General features: G+C 41.7%; 1 pseudogene; it reads right to left on the bottom strand.

The window, feature by feature from the left end:
- Positions 1–214: 214 nt before the first annotated feature.
- LOC129463706 (ADP-ribosylation factor 4-like) lies at positions 215–733 on the bottom strand (annotated as a pseudogene).
- Between the last annotated feature and the right edge of the window lie 12,151 nt (positions 734–12,884).

Here is a 12,884-nt window from a genome sequence, read left to right as displayed (position 1 = left end):
ACTCTTTTTTTCCCCAAGGAGCATTTCTTTAAAACCAAGCACATTGCTAAGTAGCAACATTATACTTGGTAAACAATAATTGGCAATAAAATAAGTTTAATATTCTGCTCAAACCAGTCCCAGATATTGTTTAATAACCAGGATACAAACTAATTTTATTGTAAGTCCAAGATCAGTTTTATCAAAATGTCCTTGGTTAGATATCTAGTTTCATTTAACATTTTGAAAACTCCTTTGACAGCTGGTCAAGTCTCTCATACAGACCAGTTCCTTGTGTTATGCACGTGGCTTGAACAGATCATGTCCTGTTAGGAAGAGATCGAAGAGCATTTGGCAGATCCTGTGATTCTCAAAAAAGCAGCAGCACTGCCTCTCTCAACTCATCTACCAGAAGCAATTTCTGCAGCTCACCTGCTACCTCCTTAATTCTTTCACGATTATTGCTGTCTACCACAAATATAAGATGTTGGGTATTTGGGAAGTAATACTTCCGGAGAGGCCTACTTCTATCTTGACCACCAGCATCCCATACTGTGAAACAAATGTTTTTATAGTCTACTCCTTCCACATTGCAGCCAATGGTAGGAATGGTGGTGACTATCTCCCCTAACTTCAGTTCATACGGAGTGGTTGTCTTGCCAGCAGCATCCAATCCAACCATCAAAATGTGCATCTGCTTCTTGTCAAAGAGGTGTGGGAAGAAAGAAGAGATGGTGAGGCCCATGGCGGTAGTGGCACTCGCATGGCAGAAGCAGAAGGGGCTTGGAGTGTGTCTGTGATTTCTCTTTTCATACCCCCAGGCGAACTGAATGAGAGGGAAGAGAAAGCTCATTCTTTAAACTTCAATCCACTCAATTTTCATCCTCTTGAAATAAACAACGTTAATGACCTGGTTTACAACCTTCCATAGTTCTCTTAATGCTTGAACAACATATATACACATATGTAGAGTTTACAGGTTTTGTCCACTCTGAAATAACACCTGCGTACTTATCTGAAACTCAAAATTATATTAAAAACATTTTCCATCTTTTTTCTAAGGTCTAGAGGAAGCCAAAAATAAGTTTCTCATATTCAAAAGTTTGAGAGGGGAAATAAAACCAAATGAGCCAAGTGTCTTTTAAAATAGTAGCTCTAGGACTGGGTGCAGTGGTTTGCTCCTGTAATCCCAGCACTTTGGGAGGCCGAGGTGGGCGGATCACTTGAGGTCAGGAGTTCGAGACCAGCCTGGCCAACATGGTGAAAGAAACAACAAAAATATAGCTGGGCATGGTGGCAGGTGCCTATAATCCCAGCTACTTTGGAGGCTGAGGCAGGAGAATCGCTTGAACCTGGGAGGCAGAGGTTGCACTGAGATCACACCACTGCACTCCAGCCTGGGTGACAGAGTGAGACTCTGTCTAAAAAATAATAATAAAAAAGCTCCTTAATGGTTTTTTTTCACATATTCTTCTTAGATTGATTTTTTGTAATCCTAATTTGCTTTTTGTTACTCCAATTTACTATTATAAAGTGCCCCTAACATTTTCTGATATTTTAGTCTATTTCATACCTGTAGTAAAATCTACTCATTCATTCCTAAGAATTATATATTAGCTTCTTTCTTATACTTTTTAGGAATTTTCTATTGTAGAAGTCTTTAATAGATTTTAGTTTTTTATCATTCCTTTCATAATTTGTCTTTTTTATTTAACCAGTTTCAGCTTTTACCTTTTCAAATCAATCTTCCTACTTTATTTTGCATGATTTTTATTCTCATTTCCTAATTTGAAAAACTTAGGGACAAGCTAATGCAGTGATTATGTTTGTAGATGCTGAACGTGAACTGCTTTGGCTCAAAGCCTTGTTTTGTCATTTACAAGCTGTGTGACTTTGGGCAAGTTACCTACACTCTCTGTGCCTAAGTTTCCTCACCTGAAAAATGGGTTGTGAAGATTAAATGAGTAAATACATGTAAGCCCTTAGAGCAATGCCTGACACATAGTAGCTACTTGATAAAGAGTTTTAGAAAGAAAACAAATGAACTCCTTTAAACAGTAAGCTCTAAGGATAGAACAATTTTGAATACATTTTTAGCTGTGGTTTCGGTATGAAACCTTCCTTTCAATAGCTTGTAGATGTTTGTTTATTTCAGTTTTTGATATATTTCTTCCAATATTTTATTATAAAAAGTTTTCAAACCTGTAAAAATGTTGAAAGAATCATACAGGGAACACCACCACTAAATTCCACAAGGAACATTTTGCTGTACTTATCGAATCCCCTATGCATCTAACTATCCAGCTCTCTCATCCCGCAATCCAGCTTGGTTTTTGGATGCATTTCCAGGTAAATTATGAACAAGTTTTGACGTATTTTAAATAAGGGGGTCAACCAAGGGAGTGTTTCTTAATTCTAATAATGTAATTTTGAAATTATCTGTTCATTTCTCTTTATTAGAGTATGAACCAAGGACATGGCTTCTAAAATTTCTGCTTTGGGGAAGTTTTCTTTATGGCCAAGCACATGATCAATTTTTGTAACATGGATACAAAAGATGTATTTTCTGCTTGTAGGAAACGCAGCTCTCTCTCCATGCTTATTGCTCTTGTCAATTACATAATTCAGGTCCTCTATATCATTATTGATTTTTCTCTGCTTGGTTTGTAAAAATCTGAAAGATGCATATTGAAATTTCCTTTTATAATGTTAAAAAAGTTTTTCTTGCAATTCCGTAAGTATATGTCTTCTATTTGAAGTATTCTTCTCCACTAGTCCATTATAGATCCCTGACACACTGCTGTGGTCCATCTGGTGTAGCTATAGATCGAAAGATTCATTGCTCACCTCCATTTCCTTTCCCTTGATCTTTTCTTGTCTTCAGGTGTCTGATCTGAGTCAATTGACATTTGGTTAACTGTTTTCTATTTTCATTGGCTAGGAACACTGATATTAAGATATCCTGAATCCTTGCATATAGGCAGCGAGTAAGAGATATCATGGCCTGACAGCATGGATAAACCTCCTTTAAACCTCTGATCTTTTCCCTTAGGATTTTCATCTTACTGTGTTTTTGCTTTTGGTTGTGAGCTCTTGATCTTTTGGGTCATTAACTTGGTTCTCAGCCATGAACATCTTCTTTTTCAACTCACAACAAATTTTAAAATAAAGATATTGAGTATTTTAGTCACATGAGCTGCCATATCAAAATACCAGAGACTGCATGGCTTAAACAACAGAAATTTCTTTTCTCACAGTTCTGAAGGCTGGAAGTCCAAGATCAAGGTGGCAGAGTAGCCATTTCTGGTGAGGACTCTCTTTTCTGGAAAGACACAGAGACAGAGACAGATGGCAGGGGGTGGAGAAAGACAGCAAGATCTCTGATGTCTCTTCTTCTAAGGGGATTAATTCCATTATGAGGACTTCATCGAAATCTAATGATCTCCCAAGACCCCATTTCCAAACACCATCACACTGGGGATTCCAAACACATGAATTTTGAGGGGACACAATTCAGTCCATAGCATCAAGTTTTTTTGTTTTTGTTTCTCCTAAACTTCCAGAACATATTTTCGGTGCTCTACTTAAATCGTCTTGGGGGTTCTCATTAGTTCTCTATCACAAGTTACCATCTGGGTCTTTCCTGACTTGTCCCTCAAAGGGAGCCTCCTTATTCAACAGTTCCATACCCTGCTCTTCCTCTTTGTCTCTTTGTCTCCCTTTCTGAGGGCACTGAGTCCTCTTAAACAGTTACAAGTGTGTATTTTTTTAAACTGTTCACTTGGTTGTGCCTTTAGGCCCCACACTGGCCAGGATGTTGAGGCCTCCTGAGCAGTAGCAAGTTGGTGAGCCCACAGTGAGAAAACTGGAATGCTGTTAATTCCCCTTGAGTGTAGTGGGGATGATGGTCCTCCCCTGCCACAGACCTGCACAATTTAACTCAGTCCTCCTGGGATCAACAGGAATGGGCAGGCCCGTCCAGAGCCACTGGGTCACAGGTACACAGAGGAAGAGCTTTCCTGAAAACAATCACAGGCTCTGACGCCTGAGGTCCTCAGCAATCCAGGTATGCCCAGGGCCTTAAGTTGCTGCACACCCTTGTCTGTAGCCACAGGCTCCTTAGCTTTCCCCAGATGCCAACCAGAAGAGAGTCTACATCTGCCCTCTCCTCCAGGGATGCTATGAGACCTGTGGCCTCAAATGAACCCTCCAGACCCTTCCAGCTTGATTGGTGTTGGGTTTTAAGTTAAAGAGGGGATCTGAGACATGTGCTCCTACCACCATCTTCTCCCAATTTTCTCAAGCCCATGCTCTCAGCATAATGGGCATTCTGTGGCAAATAGGCTAAGTCTGTGCTGAATGTGTTTTGTGTTACTCTTCTGTCATGTTTGGGGATGGGATTCTCTACCTTCTATCAATAGAGTTGGGAGAACTATAGGATTGGAGTAAGGGAGACATCCTGCAAGCTGCATAAAGAATCAAGGTGACTGACATTTTTTTTTTTTTTTTTTTGAGGCAGCATCTCACTCTGTTGCCCAGGCTGGAGTGCAGTGGCATGATCCCAGCTCACTGCAACCTCCGCCTCTCGGGTTCAAGTGATTCTCCTGCCTCAGCCTCCCGAGTAGCTGGGATTACAGGTGCTCACCACTACGCCCGGCTAATTTTTGTATTTTTAGTAGAGACAGGGTTTCACCATGTTGGTCAGGCTGGTCTCGAATTCCTGACCTCGTGATCCACCTGCCTTAGCCTCCCAAAGTGCTGGGATTAGAGGCGTACGCCAACGCGCCTGGCCTGCCATTCTTAAAACTCAAGGCTTTTTGGGGATCCAGAGGTTCTCTGGACTAGGAGTAGAAGAATATTGAAGAGAACACTTGAGAATAATTGTAAGAATCAACCAAGATGCTTTTCAGAAAGTACCTGGGATGCCAGGAATATTTCTGGACCAAGGAAGAAAGGGATGTGGCAGCCATGGGCGGCAGTCCAGTGATTGGCTCAGCCAATGTGGGTGTGAGTAGGGCAGTCAGGATAGTACAGTCCCCAGAGACATGGGAGATGCAGGGAATGACTTCTTCCAGGGGAGGTGGCCCAGGCCTGGGACAGTAGGTGACACTGGGAGGGATCAGCATTTCTCCCCTGGTGGTGTATAGACAGCACATGCTCAAAGGCAAATGGTGGAGGGGGCAGGTGGGGCTAAAATCCTGAGAATGGGATGGCTTTTCTAATTTGTTCACTCAGAGAGTAGCATTTTGTAATTGTCACAAATGTGGCATAATGCTGGCAGTGACCCACTGCAGCAGTCTTGAATAAAATGAGATAATAAAACTAAAGTTTATTTTGTGGCATCAAAAATAAGTACATAGGAGGTAGGTGGGACTCGACTCCCGACCAGATTGAAGACTGGCTGACATGCCTACCAGCGCCATGACAGTTTACACATTCCCTGGTAACAACACGAAGGTTATCACCCTTCTCCTAGAAATTTCTGAATAACCTGCCCCTTAATTTGCGTGTAATTATAAGTGGGTATGGATGTGACCGCAGACCTGCCCCTGAGCTGCTACTCTCAATGCACGGCTTATGGGGTAGCCCCGCTCTGCAGGAGCAGTCACGGAGCTGTGACACTGCCGCCCCAGCAAAGCTGTTTTCCTCTACCACTGGCTCACCCTCAAATTCCTTCTTGGGGGAAGCCAAGAACCTTCTAGGGTGGAGCTCCGATTTTGGGGCTCCCCTGCCCTGTGACACTTAGGCAGAATTATATAATGAAATTTATTACCTGTTGTGTGGTCTTGGACAAAGAATGGTGAAAGATTTAAGAAAGTGCCTTATAAGTCACTATAGTGACTTATACTTTCTTAGAAAAAGAAAGAAAGTACCTCCCACTTTATGCGTTGCACATAAGACTTCAGTGACAGAGGTAGTTCTGGTCCATGTACAGATGACAATGACAGTAGGTGCTCAGCAAATACTTACTGAACAACCTCATGCAGGAAGACATAAACCCTGAGCTCTTTTTTTTTTTTTTGTCAGACGGAGTCTTGCTCTGTCAACCAGGCTAGAATGTAGTAGCTCGATTGTGGCTCACTGTAATCTGCCTCCTGCATTCAAGCAATTCTCCTGCCTCAGTCTCCTGAGTAGCTGGGATTACAGGCATGTGCCACCACACCCAGCAAATTTTTGTATTTTTAGTAGAGACAGGGTTTCACCATGTTGGCCAGGCTGGTCTCAAACTCCTGACATCAGGTGATCCACCTGCCTTGGCCTCCCAAAGTGCTGGGATTACAGGTGTGAGCCAATGCGCCCGGCCCCTGAGCTCTTTCTGTTTGGTTTGTTTAGTGTGCTGGTGCCTCTGTCACTTCTGCTCACCTAATCTCCATGCCAAAGTACAATTCTAGTCTCACTGTTCCCACTGTGGAAGAAGGATCCTCATGGTAGGTGTCTGAGTAGCTTCAAAGGCAAAAGCTTTGGCAAGGGAGCTATGTTGCAGCAATGGGCCATGTGGTGTTCGAGGCTGGGGGCATTTTATTGATGGGAAGGGAGACGTAAAACATTCACTTTTTGTTAGCAATGTATGCCCTAAATAGCTAAAAAAAAAAAAAAAAAAGATAAATTGTGATTCAAATAATGCATTGCATATCTCTGCAGTTTCCAAATGTGTTATAATTGAATTGGAGGAATTACTGAGAACAGATGCTAACAGAGACACTGCACATACCCTACAGTGAGAAAAATGACACACTTCACTCTACTTGCCCAAAATCCATTTAAATTTTAACTTGTTTTAATTGCTGCATATTTCTACTGCAATATAATGGAGGTTTACAGAAAGATCCGATGGAAAACAGTAGGTTTTGTAAAGGGCTTCAGGGTTTTTGCGTGTGATCAACAGTAGCCACACCCACTGCCAGTGACTATCCAACAGGCATGTGCTTTTCATTGCGTTTAATAGAAAAATGTTATCACCTACATATCTCATCATTATTTACATTCTAATCACTCTCCAGTGATGAATTCAGAATGCAGGCGTTTTTCATTAGTCGGTTTGCCATGGCAACTCGAGTTGGGGAAGGCCCTTCTGCCAGCGCCGCCACTGGGCCTGGAGCCTCTTTCTTCCTCAGCTGTCACTGACCTCCTGCTAGGAGACTCATCTTCTGATGTGCACTTGGTGGCAAATGGGACCAGAAAACCCCTACAAATTCTCATTTGGAAAGAAGAAAAGATAGTTTGTCTCCAATCGTTGGAAGTACAATTAGATGTTGATACACACAGACAAGGCTGGAAAAGCAGGGCGTTAATAAAAAGCTGTAACATCTTGTTTCATCCAGTCCAAGAAGGCTAAGTGGAGTCTATCACTGTTGACCCCGACTGAGCTTCCATTAGCATGGCAATGCTTAAATTGCCACATCTTTTGATCTTTTAAAAAGAGTCCTGGGTTTTTCACCAGTTGTCAGGAATGACTGAAATTATTGGTACAAAAAAAAAAAAAAAAAAAAGTCTGGCTTTTGTAACTTTGTTCTTAGCTGCAGACAAAGAAAATGTTTTCAGGAATTCATGGGGCTGGTATAACTTAATACATTTTATATACGTTTTGGAGAAAATATACAACTACTGAAGAACAAGTGAGTAGTAAAGCAGATTTTACGACAGTCCAAGGGCTAATGAGACTCATTCATGACTAGATTCAATCTTAGTTATTCAACAAAGAGTGTCTGTTGGTTGTGGACAGTCATGTCTGTTATCTGATGTAAAACTTCCCTTCAGGAGATTTTTAGTGTAAGGGATAAGAGAGGGCCGTACAAATGGCAAAAAAATGAGAAACATGTATAAACATATGCAGATACATATATGCGCACATAGAAATGGTGGTAAAAATATCCAGCTGTTACAAGCATTATACAAGGAATGGGAGTGAGTGGAGTTTGAAAGGAGTAATCTGATAAAATGTCATAGAGAAGATAGTCCTAGAATAATTGCTCTTTATTTTAATGATGACAGATATATACATAAATACAAAGTTTAAATATCATAAATATATGAAAGATAAAATGACAGTCTTCCATATTACCACCCCCTAAAATAGTGATGTGCAGAGAGCCCCACCTTTTTAATGCATGTCTAATTATGTTACCAGAAAGGGGTCTCGATCCAGACCCCAAGAGAGGGTTCTTGGATCCCATGCAAGAAAGAATTCTAGGTGAATCTATAAAGTGAGAGCAAGTTTATTAAGAAAGTAAAGGAATAAAAGAATGGCTACTTCATAGGCAGAGCAGTGGCTGCTCAACTGACTATACTTATAGTTATTTCTTGACTATATGCTTAACAAGGGGTGGATTATTCGTGAGTTTTCTGGGAAAGGGGTGGGCAATTCCTGGAACTGAGGGTTCTTTCGCCTTTTAGACCATGTAGGATAACTTCCTGATGTTGCCATGGCATTTGTAAACTGTCATGGCGCTAGTGGGAGTGTCTTTTAGCATGCTAATGCATTATAATTAGCATATAATGAGCAGTGAGGATGACCAGAGGTCACTTTCGTCACCGTCTTGGTTTTGGTGGGTTTCAGCCAGCTTCTTTACTGCATCCTGTTTTATCAGCAAGGTCTTTGACCTATATCTTGTGCTGACCTCCTGTCTCATCCTGTGGCTAAGAATGCCTGACCTCCTGGGAATGCAGCTGAATAGGTCTCAGCCTTAGTGTACCCAGCCCCCATTCAAGATGGAGTCACTCTAATTCAAATGTCTCTGACAATTATATATTTTTTCCAATCTTTTTAAAATGAAAATGGGATTGGTTGGATGCGGTGGCTCATGTCTGTCATCCAGTACTTTGGGAGGCTGAGGCAGGAGGACTGCCTGAGCCCAGGAGTTCAAGACCAGTGTGGGCAAGATAGGGAGACCCTGTCTCTACAAAAGAGAGGGAAAAGAAGAGAAAAAAAAATTAACAGGGCATAGTATCACGTGCCTGTAGTCCCAACTACTCCAGAGGCTGAAGCAGGAGGATCGCTTGAGCCCAGACTGAGTTGAGGCTGCAGTGAGCTGTGATCACACCACTGCCCTCTAGCCTGGGTGACAAAGACCCAGTCGAAAAGAAAGAGAGAGAGACAGAGAGAAAGAAAGAAAATGGGATCAGAAAGAAAGAAAGAGAAAATGGGATCATATTATACATATTGTTCTGCATCCTGCTTTTCAGTAAAAAAAAAATAACGTTGTTAAGTCATGGGATGACATCAGTCATTCTGAAGGGGGAGATATGAGCAAATGGGTGTGGGGTGAAGGCAGGTGAGGGAAACCAAGCTTAAGGGCAAACCAAGTCTTGTCCAGATTATAGTTCTTTCTCCTGGCAAACCAAGTCCCCAACCTGTCGCCAGGTTGTTGTTGAGGCTCAGGGCTTGGATGACCAGGAGAAAGAACTGTAACCTGGGCAAGACTTCACATTCATTAATATGATCATATATATTAAGAGGAAATCTGAGTTGATTTACATTTCAATTTCATTCAGAAGGCCAGTGGGAAATAGTGTAGTCTAGGAGATAAGCAGTTCTTGGTGAAGTTGATTCTGTTTATAAACTGAATTCCAGGAGAAAGAAGCAGAGGGCAGGGCAGCTAGGAGGATACGCAGGATGGGCCACACCACCCCAGTGTGAACATGAAAAAGGAAGAAGTACCTTGTGTAAGGGAATTAAAATCTAGTCACTTTCTTTTTTTAAAAAAATAAAACTAGTTACCCTCTGCTGCTGCTTTTTCTTTTTGTAAGTCTAATTGGTGTGTCCTTCCGAATTCAGCTAAGATGACTCCTCACCCAGAGAAAGGGTTCATCTCATCTGGCTTTTTCTGTTTCTTCTATTTTCACACCAGTTTTGGAAAAGGCAGGGCCCTTGTTTGGAGGTAGTAGACAAAACGGCAGTGCAGGTTTGTGCATTCTTTCAAAAGAATTCTTGATTTTTGGCTGGGCACTGTGGCTCATGCCTGTAATCCTAGCACTTTGGGGGGCCAAGGTGGGTGGATCACTTGAGGTCAGGAGTTCGAGACTGCCCAACATGGTGAAACTGCGTCTCTACTAACAATACAAAAATTAGTCAGGCGTGGTGGCATGTGCCTGTAATCCTAGCTACTTGGGAGATTGGGGCAGGAGAACCGCTTGAACCCGGGGGGTGGAGGTTGCAGTGAGCCGAAATCACATCACTTCACTCCAGCCTGGGTGAAAGAGCGAAACTCCATCTCAAAAAATAAAAAAAAGGAATTCTTGATTTTCCTTTGAGTGTGTCCTTTTGTCTTTGTGGTATGGAAATGGCGTGAGAAAACGGCTCCATCATGCTGTTCATGGGACTGACTGTTCCCAGCAGTGTGGAAACCTTCCTGTTCTATGCTTAGAGCCCAATTCCAGAGTCTGTTTCTCTATTTGTCCTGATTGCAGCAAAAACATGCAGTCTACGTATAATCAGAGGATCCTGCTAAACAGTTGTCAGAAAAACAACGGAAATCCTAGTTGCTTGTGATTTCGTTAAACTGGGCTTGTAGTTGGGTTAGTGAAAGATGCATTTATTGAGCGCATCTAGAACAGAGGAGGCACTTGCGGTGGCCTAAGGACGGGTGATGTAGAGTACACTTTGTACCAGTTATTGGTGGGACATGCGATTGAGTATTTGCTGTTGCAGATATTCTGTTTATCGTATTTCACACAAGATTAATTCATGGTTTTTTTATGCTTTCAAAGCAAAAGCTATATAATACAGAATGTATGTGCTAAATTTCCACGTCATAAGTAAACAAACTTTTTTTTTACAATTATAATTTTCAAAAACCTAATGAACCTATAATAAAATATTGAGAAAAATAATCTTCAGTCCTATTTAGCATCATGGGAGAACCTGGGGGAAATTTTACTTTTCCTTCTGTCAGATTTGTTTGATTATACAAATCAAATCTGACAGATACAAATCTGTCAGATTTGTTTGTAACTCATTAATGGAACAGATCCTGTGTGTCAGCTGCTGAGCTAAGTGGTCACCACACATCATTTTTCATCTTCCACATCAAACTCTTTGGGACGGGTACTATTATCCCCATTTTACAGTCTGTGTTATGTGAACCAGTGGACTCCACCAAAGAAAAATAGAACATGAAGAATTGAAAAGTTTTACCGTCAGCTCAGTTTTTCATGGAGCCTCTGTTTTCTCCCTGAACAACTCTGTCCCTTGACCACAGTTTCTTTGAAAACTGGCTGGGTGTGGTGGCTCACGCCTGTAATCCCAGCACTTTGGGAGGCCAAGGAGGGCAGATCACCTGAGGTTAGGAGTTCGAGACCAGCCTGGCCAACATGGTGAAACCCTGTTTCTACCAAAAATACAAAAATTAGCTGGGTGTGGTGGGGCATGCTTGTAATCCCAGCTACCTGGCAGGCTGAGGCAGGAGAATCACTGGAACCATGGAGGCAGAGGCTGAGGTGGACTGAGATTGCACAACTGCACTCCAGCCTGGGCGACAGGGTGAGACTCTGTCTCAAAAAAGAAAAACAACAACAACAAAAAAAACAGGGGTTTTGTGCTGTGACCTCTGCTAGTTTCACCCTAGCTCACTTCCCAAGCATGTGGTTTCAGTTATGGCCTAGGTAGATTATTTTGCTCATTCACAGCTAGCTCATACGTTTCTTTTGAGCTCCACACACACACAGCCAGTAGCCCCTTAGTTTCTCTGTAGATGTCTAATAGCATTGCCAACCAACTGAACATTCTTTAAACTGAATTGATGGTAGCCCCTCTGGAATCTGCCTTTCTAGCACTCCCAGCATCAACAAACACACTGCATTCCACCAAATTCCACAAGTAGAAACTTAGTTAGTCATAATTCCTTCATCTTTGTAACTTTCCATTTTCAATCAATTACCAATTTCTATCAATTTTGCCTCTAAATATAGTTAAGAATCTTACAGCTTCTCTCTATGCCCAGTGCTATCACCCCTGACCAGGCCTCCATCATCTTGTCTGTGTTTCCTGCCATAATCTTATCTCAAAATCTTTGAGGTTATGAGTTACACATATTTCAGTCTTCTGTTTGCTCCATTAACTGTGTTCCTTTAGAATTACGCTCTTCAATAAGTTTAGCTCCACTTTCTCACAGGTTTGGTTTTCCCCACATGTCTGCTGCTTCTTGGATTTCCACTACTTTTTTTTTTTGAGATTCTCTGTTCTGCTGCCTGCTTGGTTCATTTCAGCTCACCCCAGGTGGTGATAGTGCATTATTTGGAGGGTCTGTCATTTGCTTTTGGGGGCTCCTTCTTCCTTCTGGGAGTCCTGCCTGACTCTCTGCTCTCATGCACGTACTCATTCATTCCTACTCAGCAAGCAACAACTCTTTGCCAGACACTCTTCTAGGCTGGGGGATCCAGCAAGGTATCAAATGACTGCAACAGCCACCCAAGGTTGAGCGTAGAGGTGAGAGTGGCCACAGATCTGTCAATATTTCCCTGAAGTTGGCCCAGACCCTTGCACTGTTTGGATCCTTGGCTCCATCTTTGACGCTTCTTCAGTTTCTTTTGGACTCTGATTTTCCCTATAAAATTTATCCTACTTACATCCATCTTTCAGGAATTTATTGTCAGTATTATTTTAACATTTCTTCTTTAGGGCTTGCCTAATGGGTACAAAAATACAGTTAGATAGAAGGAATAAAATCTAGTGTTCAGTAGCACAATAGGATGACTATAGTTAACAATAATTTATCATATATTTCACAATAGCTAGAAGATTTGTAATGTTCCCAACACAAAGGAATGACAAATGTTTGGGGTGATGGATTTCCCAGTTACCCAGATTTGATCATTGAACATTGTATGCATATATTAAAATATTACATGTACCCTATAAATATGCACAGCTATTATATATCCATTAACATATGAAAAACAAAACAAAA

Source organism: Symphalangus syndactylus, chromosome 15, assembly GCF_028878055.3.
Source record: "Symphalangus syndactylus isolate Jambi chromosome 15, NHGRI_mSymSyn1-v2.1_pri, whole genome shotgun sequence".
Classification (NCBI taxonomy): domain Eukaryota; kingdom Metazoa; phylum Chordata; class Mammalia; order Primates; family Hylobatidae; genus Symphalangus; species Symphalangus syndactylus.
The sequence above is the reverse complement of the archived record's forward strand: the minus strand, read 5'-3'. Positions and strand labels throughout refer to the sequence as shown.